Source organism: Schistocerca gregaria, chromosome 2 (genome assembly GCF_023897955.1).
Source record: "Schistocerca gregaria isolate iqSchGreg1 chromosome 2, iqSchGreg1.2, whole genome shotgun sequence".
Lineage (NCBI taxonomy): Eukaryota > Metazoa > Arthropoda > Insecta > Orthoptera > Acrididae > Schistocerca > Schistocerca gregaria.
Genome location: NC_064921.1, coordinates 785,005,111 through 785,022,010, shown reverse-complemented (window position 1 = coordinate 785,022,010; position 16,900 = coordinate 785,005,111).

Below are 16,900 nucleotides of genomic sequence, written 5' to 3'. Positions count from 1 at the left end.
CGTACAATACGAGACTGGGATAGAAGGGAGAACCGATAGAGGTACTCAGGGTACCCTCTGCCACACACCGTCAGGTGGCTTGCGGAGTATGGATGTGGATGTAGATGTAGATGTAGATGTGACTGCTTTGTACTCGTTGTTCTCCTGCTTTTTCATACACTTCATATGTCTCGTTCTCAGCAGTTAGCTCAGCCTTCCAGTGGCTTATTATATGTTGTGTCGTGGTCGAGTTCTCCCAATGAAAATCTCTCTACTTTTAATTTATACAACAAACTAACTACGGAACATCTATAATTAAAGCAGTCCGAGGGCCATGTACAGTCTTGGATCTGTATACTGCTTCTCTCAAAATGTTTCTAATGTAAAGTAGGGTGACTGACCAGTACTTGGAAGCAGTGTGGTGAGCCAAACACTAGTGATTCATGCCTCAAGGTGAAGGCTCGTTCGAAAAGAAACGGCCGCGGCGGCGAAGGAAAGGCCAGTCTTGAGGGCCAGCGCCTTGTGGTCTGACAAGGCCAGTGAGTGCTGGCTGTGGTACAGGTGCGCAGAACACCCGACGTCTGTGCCAGTGTTAACGTCTGCGTCATTGGGTGGCCGTTGGCCGTCAGAGCCCTGCCAGAAATAGCAGCGCTGGACACGCAGTACGTGCCTCGTGTGCCTCAACCTAGCTAGCTGTGCGTCACAACACTGGGGTTCCCCTGTCTGGCGGCAGCGCTCTACCCCGTTGTGACGTAACAGAGGCTGCAGCAGAACGCCGCCACCAGTTCTCTGTGTCCAAGAAGCGACACACCGGCCTTCCTCCACCTGCCTCGCTGTAGTGAATGTCAATGCCGCCGCGAGCGTCATTCACGTAGCATTTCTTGGCAGGTCCGACACTGATTACTATACAAAACCAATTTCAGATTCGTTCTGAGACGCTGGTACGAACGGCAGGAATGAAATGAGTACTCACATAGTACGAAAGAACTCTTTGTCATGGTATCAGTGTGCACAGCTATTGTCCACTCTGAACTCTTACGTTATGCTGCCACGTGATAGTCAATATGATCAACTCAGGACCAGTGCAACAACAATTCACTTTACATGCTTTCGCTTTAAAGGACGCCCGCAGACCATCTGACGCTAATTCACATCCGATTTTTTTTTTTTTTTTTTTTTTTTTTGGCTCTGAGCACTATGGGACTTCACTTCGGAGATCATCAGTCGCCTAGAACTTAGAACTACGTAAACCTAACCAACCTAAGGACATCACGCACAACCATGCCCGAGGCAGGATTCGAACCTGCGTCCGTAGCGGTCGCGCGTTTCCAAACTGTAGCTCGTAGAACCCTTCGGCCACCCCGGCCGGCTTTCTTTTTCTTTATTTTTTGCGTGCCTCGATATATGCATTACTCCACGACTCTGAAACAGTTACACTGTTTAGATATACAGGGTGATTCCATGATTATGTCAGAAATTCATAGATGGTGGAGGTGGTTACATGTATTTCGAAACTACTGAGGCGACACTAGTTCTGATATCTCTAGCAGTGAATCTCTTCTACTGCAAGCTCACCTCCTTCTATATATGGGGAGGTGGTAGTAAGAACCAAATACAGAAAAAACTATTAAATGGGGGATCCAAAATATATACTTTATGAGCTATGAGCACTTGTTCAGTAGAAGGTATTGTTTACAGCAGCACAGATGAAGAAGTGATCATAAATCTCAAGGCTTGCACTTTGACACCCATGTTTATTGGGCACTTTTCTGTTATTTTGGTCCATGCTACTTCCTCGCAAAATATAAAAAGTAAACAGTAGCCGAGGTGCTTGACTTTTAATCGTTTTTTAAACTGTGGTTCCTTTGACTGTATGCCATCGTCATCTCTATAACTTTCATTAGGGTTTAAGAAGGCGAGTCTGTCAGATTCTTCAAAGAAAATCGTTCTCCCACACGATCTCCGAAATTTTCGGTATATCTTGTACAGTTTTGATCTTCTCTTTACCGAGTAGTGTGTAACCTGGCACCCATCTAAAAAAATCTTCTGATGTCGGCCTCTACTTTTCGTATGTTTACAGAGGAATGTCATCACATTGCAAAACTCGATTTTCATCGGTTTTTCGTTGTTTTTCGCTAAATCCTTTTAATTCTGCCACAAATGATTTGAATTTATTTTTTATTTTCTCGTTAATGTCCACTTCATTGCAGTAAAATACATTATGTCCTAAGAATTAGCTGTTTATACGTATGTATGATTTAATGATTTATAATTATTTTTGTCATTAAGCCCACTGCTTTCTTTACATACACAATTAGTATATCTACATCTACATACATACTCCGCAAGCCATCCTACGGTATCAGCAGTGTGTCTCAAAAAGAAACTTCAGTGATTCCCATCTGATTTCCTGAACCATCTCCGCAACACTTGCAAGTTGTTCGAACCTGCCGTTAACACATCTAGCAGCCCACCTATGAACTGCCTCGATGTCTTTCTTTAATCAGATCTAATACGCATTCCAAACACTCGAGCTCTACTCAAGAATAGGTCGCATTAGCGTCCTATTTGCGGTCTCCTTTACAGATGAACCACGCTCTCCCAAAATTCTCTCAATAATCCGATGTCGACCAGTCGCCTTCCCTACCGCAGTTCTCACAGGCTCGTTCTATAAGACGTGACTGTGACAAGCAAGACACTACTAGCAGTGTACCCGTACATAGAGGATCCGTTTGTTCCACTCACCTGCATTAACTTACATTTCTCTACGTTTAGAGCGACTGCCATTCATAACACCAACTAGACATTTTGCTAATATTAGTACTGATCTGTTAATGATTCTCAAAAGAGTAATGTTATTTTTTTTTCTTTTTTTAGTCGATGCAACCCGCCATAAATTTCTGTGCTATGCCAACCTCTTCATCTGAGAGTAGCACTTGTAACCTACACCCTCAATTATTTCCTGGGTGTGTTCCAATCTCTGTTATCCTCTATAGTTTTTTCCCTCTACAGCCTCCTCTAGCACCGTGGAAGTTACTCCCTGACGTTTCTGACGTCTTAACAATTGTCGTATCATACTATCCCTTCTCCTTGTCAGTGTTTTCCACATACTCATTTCCTCTTTGATTGTGCGCAGAAATTTCTCTTTCCTTACCTTATCAGTCCATCTAATTTTCAGCATTCATCTGTAGCACCACAGCCGGCCGGTGTGGCTGTGCGGTTCTAGGCGCTTCAGTCTGGAACCGCGTGACCACTATGGTCTCAGGTTCGAATCCTGCCTCTGGCATGGATGTGTGTGATGTCCTTAGGTTAGTTAGGTTTAAGTATTTCTGAGTTCTAGGGGACTGATGACCATTGATGTTAAGTCCCATAGTGCCCAGAGCCATTTGAACCATTTTGTAGCACCACATTGTAAGGTGTCAGGCAAATCCAACACCTTCCATGAAACCCTGACATGATAAGCAAATCCAGTAGTATGTCACATAGCTCCGAATAAATCGTGACATTAAATTAACCAAATTAATTAGAGTAACGAGTGAGTAAATGGAATACCACCGACTGACACAAGAATGCCTAAATGCATGTCGTACCTTCCCACCGTGAGACCGACGCAGTTCCGAGGAGACAAAAGAGAACAGAAGCCGAGAGCAGAATCGTGTTAAGCTAGAAGGCCCTACGATAAGGGACGGACTGGACACCCACATCACCAGCCTACCTCTAAGACTACGACCCACACGTTAACCTTAAGCTCCGCCTACAAAAATTCTGTCTATCCAATGAGACACTTTATACTTTTCGTGGTTGGGGAATGTTTTTAAAGTTTGCAACGTAACAGAGACGCGAAAAAGTCCCACACTAAAACCTGCAGCTGGTGTGGTCCTTTTAGCGTTATCGTAAGATCTATACTGTTCTTCTGGAGGGCTGTATCTTTTAACATGGGCTGGAGGCTGGTCCTAATGTAACAGACACGCGAAAGAGTCTCACACTAAAACTTGCGGCTGGTAGTGACCCTTTTTGTGTTATCGTAAGATCTATACTGTTTTTCTGGAGGGCTCTAGCTTTTAACATGGGCTGGGGGGTGGTCCTTGATGTAACAGAGACGGGAAACAGTCTCACGCTAAAACGTGCAGGTTGTGTTATCACCACCCTTCGAACTTAATTTTTGCACTGAATTTAGGCAATAATTGAATCGTCTAAGTCAGTCAATAATTTTCTAATTTATCTAAATTTTGTTGTGTACTGTTCAGCCACATTATTCAGTTCTATGCTAGTTTGTATTACTAATTTATATTTTTATGTTCTTCCACATTATAATTAAAAATGACAAGAGAAGAATATTTTTGTGCTATTATTAATTTTTAATTATTTTCTTTCTTTATTTAAGTGTGAAGTTTGTTATCGAAATTGATTAGTCTTTAACATCGATTTTCTTAGAAATATTGTTTTTATAAAAGCAGTAATTAAGTAAAATCTATTCCTTACACATTTTCTAAATATTATGTACAAGTAAAATGGTTTTGTTTCTAGACACTCATTTCAACATTGTTACACTAACAAATAAGAAATATTTCCAAGAATTGCTTTGACAAAGAATTATACATTCACGAGTATTGAGATATTATCCTAATAAATGGTACAAATGTTAAAAAAAGGGAAAACATCCAACAAGATAATTTTTTATTCTTTGTTTTATAAGGAGAAAATAAGTAAAATATATTTATTCTTTTATTTTTATGAGGAGAAAAGGAGTGGCATATAGTTTTAGCGTTTATTACGCCTTACTTTGTGTTCTTTATATACTGTCCATTTCAGAACTAATGACTTGTTTTTTTGATAGTCTATTTTTTACTTAAGTCCAAAGTCAATGACTGTTATTTTGTAGTTTATTAGCTGTCTGGTGTGCTTAACTTATTTAGTTTTTCACACGTTTCTTTTGCACAATTCCTACATCACATAATTTGATTTCACACATTCACACAATCCTATGAATGTTTAAGCATGAGGTTGGCGAATGTTTTTGCACGAAGGTGATGGACTTGAGCGAGATGGATGTGGGAAAGTATTTGATGTACAGCTTTGTTCGTCGTTCCTTGTTGGCTTTGCAAGTGTGTGTTGCTGTTGTGATGGTGCTGTAACGGAATGGAGCTGTGAGTGAAGAACCTCGTGGTTTACTGGCTTTGTATGCATGAAAGTCATCGTTATGTGTCGCTGAAAGCGGTCGTTTTTCGTTGTAATACTTCGCAGACGACTAGTTTACAGTAGGATTTTGATTTGGGAAAGTATGTAGTCTATTCTTCACCCATCTTCTTTCTTGGTCTCAATCTTGTGCATCTTCAACTTCTGTTCTTCCTGCTTTTTCTCTGCTTCTTGGTTCTTCTCTGGGCAGGATATGGGAATATTTATTGATAACTAGTCGCTTTGAAGTTCTCCTCTTAGTAACAGTTTGATAAATTGTTTGGGCACGTCATTTTTACTTTGTGGAAGTTTTCTTCAGTTTCGTGCATCAGCGTGCTGTTTAATAGCAGTAGTGTGACTTTCACACATATTTTTTGCCAGCAGTGGCTGGCCCAAGCGGTCTTCTCGTCAGGTCATTTTTTGCTCGCTCCGCTGAGTGGGGGGCGCCCCGGGGTTTACGAGCGGCGCGGCGGAAGTCGGGTGTGTGCTTGTCTGTCTGTGCACCCTTCTGACGGCGGCGACCCGTCGTTCGGCGTCCCATCGCTACAGGGCTCAGGCACTATATGGTTCCACTTGGCAGATATACAGCAGCCCATTTCAGCTACAAGGGCCTTCTGTAGGTCTCGCTGTCCTCATGTCTTGCTAATTACGTCCTTTTCTTTCTTGATACTTCTCACGTTGCAACTTGTGGGTCGTTGCATCTGGTCTTTGTTGGAGTTTTTACAATGGTTCTTACAAAAAGTTTTACTTATAATCATCTAACATACGTCTAGTATCTACTTGTTTTACGCCTTCTTAAAAAACTTTACAAATTTCGGCGCCCTTTCCATGTTACAATTCTAAGATATTTGGAGTCTTAACGTCTAGTCAAGAATCCTCAAATTCGTTTTTTATTTTTGTGTAGTGTCATGGTGTATAGCATTTTAGTATTTCATGCTGTTAGACTATCTACGCTTTATCCCTTCACCTTAATATATGGTACTATTGGTTTTATTATTGAAACTCTTTTTCCCACCTTCCTCTCTCTTCATCTTATCTCCAACATAAACTTAAAATATTGTGCTGATTATTTACCAGTAATAAAATTAATCTTCAAACTCTTACTGAAAGTGTTTAATACTGCCAGCCTTAGGTAAAAATACCTCTGCTTTATCTCATAAAATACCCTCTAATTCTCTTTTACTGTGACGAAATACTTTGAATTTCTTGCAATTTTTTGTCGATTTCTTTATGGACTTCTAACATGAGTTGAGGCGATTCCTTCTTTTGTGCATACCATTCTAATTCTTCTTCCTCTTTATCTTGCGTCATTCTTAATTGTTTGTTTATAACTGGTATTTCTTCTAATTTTAGCTTTTGCTCAAAGAGAAGTGTGACATTCCCGAATGTTGCGCTACCTTTCCCCATATCTATTATCGCTCGTCTCTCATTTTAAAAATCTGCACCTATAATCAAATTTACAGTTAGTTCAGGTATAATCACGAAGTTGGCTTCGATATTTTGACCTTGGCACGAAAGAGTTAACCTTGTTTGTCTCGTAACTTCCGCAGCATTGTTTCTAATAGGACCTCTTACTTCAATCTTATGTGCTTTCAGAACTGGCAATTCCTCATTGGCATTACACTGCATGAATAAATTTTCTGAGATCGCAGTCAGTTCACTTCCGCTATCAATTACAATATTGACTGGGATATGCTTTAACATGGCCTTCACAATTGGTTGAATTTGAAAGGGTTGGTTCTGTTCTTCTTCTTCTTGCATCAACGAATCCTCCACTGAATCATACATGAGACTTTTAAGGAATTTCCCTTGTGAATTCGAACTTTCTGTAGGGTAAGCTTCGACTGCTACTTCTCTCTCTTTTATTTCATCTCCTTCCTTCATTTACACTTTCTTCTACATCCTCTACTTTTTCCTTATCCTCGTCTATCTTCTCCTTCTTCGTCGCTACTTCCATATAATCGCATCTAAATGCTCTAATTATCGTTTCATAACTTCCTTCATTATATACGGTGGGTTGTGTGCCCACTTGTAACTTAGTTTCAACTTCTGACGACTGTGCATTATCCTCATTGAATTAGCTTTCCCTGGTTTCAAATAGCTCTGCAGTACTCATTACTTCGTCATTTCCTCCTACATTTGTTGTGCATACCTCTGGTGATTCATCTTCCTCGTCAGAATTCTCCCAAATAATTTCGACCCAACACGATATTGTTATTTTCTTGTCTTCGTTTTCATCTGGTCCCTGCAGATTTGTTTCTTCCTTCTTCTCTTCTCGTGATAAGATTTTTACTTCTCTGTTCAAGGTGCTGCAATTGTCCTGGGTCGGTGCATCATCCTCTTTGGCATGGGCGCTTAGTTGTCAACTCGAACGATTATCGTGTTTTGGTGGTCTTACCTCAACCTCTTCTATCTGTATTCGCTTTTCTTGTTCAGCTTGTTGATAATGGTTTCTTTGTCGAAAATTTGTCGGTCTATTGGTTCTCCAGTACCCGTTCCTGTTCTCATTATTCCCTCTGTAATAGTTGTAACGTGTATCCACAGGAGATGTGGCCTGTAGTTGAAGAAGTGTCATGATGATCTCTCCATTGGCAAAAGAATCCGGAATAGTCCCCCATTCGGAACTCCAGGAGGGGACTGCCAAGGGGGAGATTACCATGAGAAAAATATTGAATAATCAACGAAAGGATAATGTTCTACGAGTCGGGGCGTGGAATGTCAGAAGCTTGAACGTGGTAGGGAAACTAGAAAATCTAAAAAGGGAAATGCAAAGGCTCAATATAGATATAGTAGGGGTCAGTGAAGTGAAGTGGAAGGAAGACAAGGATTTCTGGTCAGATGAGTATCGGGTAATATCAACAGCAGCAGAAAATGGTATAACAGGTGTAGGATTCATTATGAATAGGAAGGTAGGGCAGAGGGTGTGTTACTGTGAACAGTGCAGTGACCGGGTTATTCTAATCAGAATCGACAGCAGACCAACACCGACAACGATAGTTCAGGTATACATGCTGACGTCGCAAGCTGAAGATGAACAGATAGAGAAAGTGTATGAGGATATTGAAAGGGTAATGCAGTATGTAAAGGAGGACGAACATCTAATAGTCATGGGCGACTGGAATGCAGTTGTAGGGGAAGGAGTAGAAGAAAAGGTTACAGGAGAATATGGGCTTGGGACAAGGAATGAAAGAAGAGAAAGACTAATTGAGTTCTGTAACAAGTTTCAGCTAGTAATAGCGAATACCCTGTTCTTGAGTCACAAGAGGAGGAGGTATACTTGGAAAAGGCCGGGAGATACGGGAAGATTTCAATCAGATTACATCATAGTCAGACAGAGATTCCGAAATCAGATACTGGATTGTAAGGCGTACCCAGGAGCAGATATAGACTCAGATCACAATATAATAGTGATGAAGAGTAGGCTGAAGTTCAAGACATTAGTCAGGAAGAATCAATACGCAAAGAAGTGGGATACAGAAGTTCTAAGGAATGACGAGATACATTTGAAGTTCTCTAACGCTATAGATACAGCAATAAGGAACAGCGCAGTAGGCAGAACAGTTGAAGAGGAATGGACAACTCTATAAAGGGCCATCCCAGAAGTTGGGAAGGAAAACATAGGAACAAGAAGGTAGCTGCAAAGAAACCATGGGTAACAGAAGAAATACTTCAGTTGATGGATGAAAGGAGGAATTACAAACATGTTCCGGGAAAATCAGGAATACAGAAATACAAGTCGCTGAGGAATGAAATAAATAGGAAATGCAGGGAATCTCACACGAAATGGCTGCAGGAAAAATGTGAAGACATCGAAAAAGATATGATTGTCGGAAGAACAGACTCAGCATACAGGAGAGTCAAAACAACCTTTGGTGACATTAAAAGCAACGGTGGTAACATTAAGAGTGCAACGGGAATTCCACTGTTAAATCCAGAGGAGAAAGCAGATAGGTGGAAAGAATACATTGAAAGCTTCTATGAGGGTGAAGATTTGTCTGATGTGATACAAGATGAAACAGGAGTCAATTTAGAAGAGGTAGGGGATCCAGTATTAGAATCGGAATTTAAAAGAGCTTAGGAGTACTTACGGTCAAATAAGGCAGAAGGGATAGATAACATTCCATCAGAATTTCTAAAATCATTAGGGGAAGTAGCAACAAAACGACTATTCACGTTGGTGTGTAGAATATATGAGTCTGGCGATATACCATCTGTCTTTCGGAAAAGCATCATCCACACAATTCCGAAGACGGCAAGAGCTGATAAGTGCGAGAATTATCGCACAATCAGCTTAACAGCTCATGCATTGAAGCTGCTTACAAGAATAATATACAGAAGAATGGAAAAGAAAATTGAGAATGCGCTAGGTGACGATCAGTTTGGCTTTAGGAAAAGTAAAGGCATGAGAGACGCAATTCTGACGTTACGGCTAATAATGGAAGCAAGGCTAAAGAAAAATCAAGACACCTTCATAGGATTTGTCGACCTGGAAAAAGCGTTCGACAATATAAAATGGTGCAAGCTGTTCGAGATTCTGAAAAAAGTAGGGGTAAGCTGTAGGGAGAGGCTGGTCATATACAATATGTACAACAACAAGGAGGGAATAATAAGAGTGGACGAACAAGAACGAAGGGCTCGTATTAAGAAGGGTGTAAGACAAGGCTGTAGCCTTTCGCTCCTACTCTTCAATCTGTACATCGAGGAAGCAATGGTGGAAATAAAAGAAAGGTTCAGGAGTGGAATTAAAATACAAGGTGAAAGGATATCAATGATACGATTCGCTAATGACATTGATATCCTGAGTGAAAGTGAAGAAGAATTAAATGATCTGCTGAACGGAATGAACAGTCTAATGAGCACACAGTATGGTTTGAGAGTAAATCGGAGAAAGACGAAGGTAATGAGAAGTAGTAGAAATGAGAACAGCGAGAAACTTAACATCAGGATTGATGGTAACGAAGTCAATGAAGTTAAGGAATTCTGCTACCTAGGCAGTAAAATAACCAATGACGGACGGAGCAAGGAGGACATCAAAAGCAGACTCGCTATGGCAAAAAAGGCATTTCTGGCCAAGAGAAGTCTACTAATATCAAATTCCGGCCTTAATTTGAGGAAGAAATTTCTGAAGATGTACGTCTGGAGTATAGCATTGTATGGTAGTGAAACATGGACTGTGGGAAAACCGGAACAGAAGAGAATCGAAGCATTTGAGATGTGGTACTATAGACGAATGTTGAAAATTAGGTGGACTGATAAGGTAAGGAATGAGGAGATTCTACGCAGAACTGGAGAGGAAAGGAATATGTGGAAAACACTGATAAGGAGAAGGGACAGGATGATAGGATCTCTGCTAAGACATGAGGGAATGACTTCCATGGTACTAGAGGGAGCTGAAGAGGGCAAAAACTGTGGAGGAAGACAGAGATTGGAATACGTCAAGCAAATAATTGAGGACGTAGGTTGCAAATGCTACTCTGAGATGAAGAGGTTACCACAGGAAAGGAATTCGTGGCGGGCCGCATCAAACCAGTCAGTAGACTGATGACCAAAAAACAAAAAAAACAAAAAAACAAAAAAAATATTTGTTGCCGTTCCTGGGTGAATTATAGTTATTCCCATATTCCCTCCTAAATCCATAACCGGTTCTTTGTTGAAATTTATTGTCCTTTCTTGGTGCAAATTTATCACGTGGTTCGTAATTATTGTTTCTTCGTACTGTGTCTTGTGGATTCCACTGCTTTTTGCTTTCGTTTTCACTTGCGCTTCGTCTTTTTCTTGCGTCATCTTCCGAAAATATGAACTCTAGTTCCCTTAGAATACGTTTAAATGCTTCGACGTCATTGCCTCCGCGACCTACTAATGATTGCTGGTATTTCAATGGTAGCTTCATCGCACATAATTTAATCAACTCTCCGTCACTGTATGGTACATCTAAGCATTGATTTTTCTTTGCCATTACTTCGAAAAGTTTCACGGGACTCTTCTCTCCTGAATTTTCAAAATATGGGTTGTGTAATAATTCGTACTTCACTCTGATCTCTGCTTCGCTGGACCAATATCGTGAGAGAAACTTCTCTCTGAAATCTTCGTACGATCGGCATGTCGCTGCAACATTCTGCATGGTTTCTGCGACTGTTCCTGACATGTGTGCACATATAAAGTCTAATTTGTCTGCTAGCGTCCTGTGTTCTGGTAATCCTACTCGGAATTGATCAATAAAATTTCGTGGATGTAATGAGTTTCCTTCGCAAAAGTGTTGAAATTTTCTGATTGTGAGGAAATGATCGTTGTCGTACTTCGTCATAGTTCCATATGAAATTCGCGATTCTTCGCCACTTTTGTTTCTGATCATTTCTCCCGTCGTTCTTCCCTGTTGTGGTAGATCCATTGGATATTGTCCACTGTAACTTTCGCCTACCCTTGCGTAGTATCGTTGGAGTGGTACGCAATAATTTTCTTCCATCGGTTGTGAACGTGTAGCTGAATGCATTGCACTGTACTCTTCGCGACCTGGCTTTCCATTGTCACGTATTGGTTGGGTATCTTGTCTGGCTAACCTTGACGCTTCATTGCACGATCCAGACTGTCTTGAAACATACATTTGGGGTTCCGCATGTGTTTGTGATGACGTTTGTTCATCAAGAATTTCGAAACGTGTTTGTTGCTGTGCAGGCTGTCTGATTTCATGTATGTTGCTTTCCGCCTGTGATTGGAATCGTAATTGCGTAATATTTTCGTTAATTTCTTGTTTTTCCGGTGCTGTTACAGATAAGGATGTGGTTGCAGACTCTGTGCTTGTTCGCTCCTGTTCACTACGCTCTTCAATGATTTGCAACAATTCTGTCCGCAATTTCTGAAATTGTCGCTTCGTTTGCGCTTCTATTTTGACTATGCGGTTGCCATATCTTTTCAGCGCTGCTTTTGTGATACGTTTGTGTAACACACTGTGTTCAACAATTTCACGGGCTGTACCTGCTGCTTGTCTAGTAATTACGTTTACCTGTTTCTTTAGTTTCTTGACTTCTCCCTGGGTGTTGTTGCGTAATGTTTCGATCTCGTCCTGAATGTCATTACTCAATGTTTGTACGTCCGCTTGTACCTTGTCAATGTCTGTTATCAATTTATTGTGACCTGTTATTAAGTTTCCTATCACTTCTCGAGATTCTTCTGCCTCGTCTTCAGTGTGACTTAGATGTAACTGAATTTTTTTGTTTTGTTCTTTAATCGCACTCATTTGTCTCGTGGTTTCTGCATTCTGAATTTGAATTTGATTCGCAATTTCTTTATTTTGTCTTGTCATGGTTTCCGTAATTTGTTGTAATAATTCTGCCAGATTGGTGGGTCCTATTGCGTTTTCTTCCGACATCCTACATTCTGTGCTTTCGCCCAAGGGTTAGTTCGCAACCGATTGCATTGACCTGTGCTGTGACACGTTTCTGCTCCCATTCCTTGTACTCTGTGGTGAGGGAGCTCTGATTATTTATACTATGGGTTCTACGTATTCAAGACGCAAGTTAGAATCCTCATCGACTGCCTCACTACTTTCCTGCTCCTCTGTCGTATGCTGACTTAGATTTTCTGTGCCTTGGCGTACATTATCCTCGTTATGGTGCGTTATATGTCCTATTTCACGCGATACTGCATCGTCTGTTGTACTGTCCTCTATTCTCTGTCCATTTTCATGCTGGGTCTCTACCTCAATTCGATCAAGGTCTCGAACTGCCATTGCTAATCTTTCCTAATCCCTTATTTTCTGTTTTAAAAGCAATTCACGCGCCCTGCTTCGCGTCAACATGCGCTCATACGATCTCACGCGTTTCATAAACTTTTTGCACACCCGACTTGACAAACAATTCACTTACTTGTTGGGTCAGAACCAACTTGTCAACAATGTATCCGCCACCTGTGCGCTTGCATTGGAGAGAAAACGTAATTCTAACAATACTAAAATTCATAACTTAATTATGCTATTGTGTCTGATAGAATTCTCACTTGAATACTTTCTTACTATCTGTCGCTGCAACTACTGTTTTCGACTATGTAGAACATTTAGAAAAAAATTTTCTATCAAAATTTTTTAGCAGGATATTTTTCTGACCTAGTTAGTCATGTGGTTGATCTTCAATCGTGGTATTTTACCATCCTGGCAGGGTCGCCATTTTCTAAAGATTTATGGTGGTGTCTCATTGTTCTATATCGTGTCTCCCTACAACTTTAGCGCAACGACGCTCTGGGCGTGTTTTTTAGGGAACTGACTAGTCTGAACCTGGGACCTGTTGCTGGTAAGGAGACGACAGACCACACATGACATGTAGAATTCAGAGGAGTTCAGTGAGACTAACGATGATATAACCAAATACTTAATGATCTCAGCGTCAGCTCCACTGCACTCCCTGTAAAAGAATCTTAATACTAACTAAATTTAGTGGAAGGGGTTCAAGGCTTTCCTATTTTTAGTTAGCTGGTGAAATAACGTCGAAAAAGCAGTTAAGTTTACCGTTGGCAATTTTATTCTAATCACAAAACATCGTTCATAAATTGCACTATTGATAAAAGGAAATGTTTTAATACAGGATGGTAAAAACCAACTGCGTTCAACAAAAATGTGAACGAATATTCCCTGAATGGGTTCCCAAGTTCTACAATGGATCAAAGAATGACCTTTGCTATATCACATCTGTAATCTACGTTTACATTAAGTTTTGCAAAAGAGAAAACTATCATAGTGGTCTACAGTGACCCTCAATTATCTTTAATTACTTTTCTAACTTGTTGTAAATTACAGTGGCTGATGTGGCTTCACAATTACTATATAACAGAAAAATCATCGCGTTTCAGATCTTTTCTTCAAGTGGGAAATGTGAACACCATGAGCTTCAATTTACGATCGACACTAGTATTACGCAAAAAGGGGGTGTAACAGATGAGACTTCTGCAGTTCTGAGTGAAGCCTTATGCGCTCAAAAATGCGGCATCACGTGCGTTCATTACCTTGTCGGTGTTTAGGCAGCGTCAGGGCAGCGGCGGGCAGCACAGCTCCGCTCACCTCGCCATCTCGGAAGCAACTCTTCTCTAACTTCTCCTTACTACATTTACCGAAGTTGGTTTAAAAAAACCTATCTGGCTGTGTTTTCATCTGACCAATCAGAGTCTCAATGTTAGCCTTAAGCTCCGCCTACAAAAATTCTGTCTATCCAATGAGACACATTATACTTTTCGTGGTGGGGCAATGTTTTAAAGTTTGCAGCGTAACAGAGACTCGAAAAAGTCCCACGCTAAAACCTGCAGCTGGTGTGGTCCTTTTAGCGTTATCGTAAGATCTATACCGTTCTTTTGGAAGGCTCTGTCTTTTAGCATGGGCTGGAGGCTGGTCCTAATGTAACAGACACGCGAAAAAGTCTCACGCTAAAACTTGTGGCTTTTATTGGCCCTTTTTGTGTTATCGTAATATCTATACTGTTTTTCTGGAGGGCTCTAGATTTTAACATGGGCTGGGGGGTGGTCCTTGACGTAGCAGAGACGCAAAAAAAGTCTCAAGCTAAGAGGTGTGGATGGTAGTCTTAGAGGTAGGCTGGCGACGTGGGTGTCCAGTCCGTCCCTTATCGTAGGGCCTTCTAGCTTAACAAGGTTCTGCTCTTGGCTTCTGTTCTCTTTTCTCTCCTCGGAACTGCGTCGGTCTCACGGTGGGAAGGTACGACATGCATTTAGGCATTCTTGTGTTAGTCTGTGGTATTCCATTTCCTCACTCGTTACTCGTATTAATTTGGTTAATTTAATGTCACGATTTATTCGGAGCTATGTGACATACTACTGGATTTGCTTATCATATCAGGGTTTTCATGGATGGTGTTGGATTTGCCTGACACCTTACACCATCTCAAATGCCTCGATTCTCTTCTGTTCCGGTTTTCCAGCAGTCCATATTTCGCTACCATAAAATGCTACTGCCCCAAATGTACTTTCTCAAAAACTTCTTCCTTAAATTAAGGTCTATGCTACTAGAATTCTCTTCTCCAGAAATGCCCTTTATGCCATTGCTCCTCTGTTTGTGATGTCCTTCTTGCTCCGTCCGTCATTGCTTATTTTGCTGCCTGGGTAGCAGTATTCCTTAACTTCATCTTCTTCATGACCATCAATCCTGATATTGGTTCTCGCTGTTCTCATTTCCGCTGCTTCTCATTACTTTCGTCTTTCTTCGATTTAGTCCCAATCCGTACTCAGTATTCACTAACCCCTTCATTCCATTCAGCACGTCCTACAATTCTTCTTCACTTTCACTCAGGATAGCAATGTCACCAGCGAATCGTATCATTGATACCCGTTGACCTTGAATCTAATTTCAGTCCTGAAGGCTTCTTTCATTTCCATCGCTGCTTTTTCGATCTCCAGATTGAAAAATAGGAGCAAAAGACTACACCCCTGTCTCATACCCGTTTTAATCCGAGCACTTCGTTCTTCGTCACCCTCTCATATTACTCCTTCTTGGTTCCAGTACATATTGTATATTACCAGTCTCTCCCTACAGCTTACCCCTGTTTCTCTCAGTGTTTCGCACATCTTGCATCATTGTATAATGTTGAATGCTTTTTCCAGGTCGTCAAATCCAATGAACGTGTCATGATTTTTCTCTAGTCTTGCTTCCATTATCAATCGCACATTCAGAATTGCCTCTCTGATGCCTTTAACTTTCCTAGAACCAAACTGATTCTCGTCTAACACTTCCTTAATTTTCTTTTTCATTATTCTGTATATTGTTCTTGTAAGTAACTCTGATGCATGAGCTGTTAAGCTTATAGTGCTTTAATACTCGCACTTGTCAGCTCTTGCAGTCTTTGGAATTTTTCCAAAAGTCGGATGATATATCGTCAGACTTATACATTCTACATACCAGCATGAATAGTCTTTTTGTTACCACTTCCCCCATGATTTTAGAAATTTTGATGGAATGTTATCTACCCCTTCTGCCTTATTTGATCTTAAGTCTTCTGTTTCTTCTTCTATCAATTCAGACAAATCTTGCCCCTCATAGAGGCCTTCAATGTACTATTCCACCTACCCCTCTCTCCTCTGCATTTGACAGTGGAATTCCCATTGCATTCTTAATGTCACCACCCTTACTCTTAATTTCACCGAAGTTCGTTTTGACTTTCCTGTATGATGAGTCTGTTCTTCCGACGGTCATTTCTTTTTCTATTTTTCACATTTTTCATGCAGCCATTTAGTCTTAGCTTCCCTGTACCTCCTATTTCTTTCATTCCTCAATGACCTGCACTTCGGTATTCTTGAATTTCCTGGACATTTTTGTACTTCCTTCTTTCGTCGATCAACTGAAGTGTTTCTTCTGTTATCCATGGTTTGTTTTCTTAGCAGTTACCTTCAGTGTACCTATGTTTTTCTTTCCAACTTCTGTGATTGCCCTGTTTAGAGTTGTCCATTTTCTGCTCAACTGTACTGCCTAATGAGTGTTCCTTATTGCTGTATCTATAGCCTTAGAGAACTTTTAAGAGTATCTGGTCATTTCTTGATACCTCCGTATCCCACTTCTTTGTGTATTGATTCTCCGTGGTTAATCTCTTAAACTTCAACCTACTCTTCATTACTACCAAATTGTTATCTGAGTCAGTATCTGCTCCTGAGTACGATTTTTAATCCAGTATCTGATTTCGGACTCTTTGTCTTACCATGTAATCTATCTGAAATCTTCCCGTATCACCCGCTCTTTTGCAATTATATCTTCTCCTCTTCT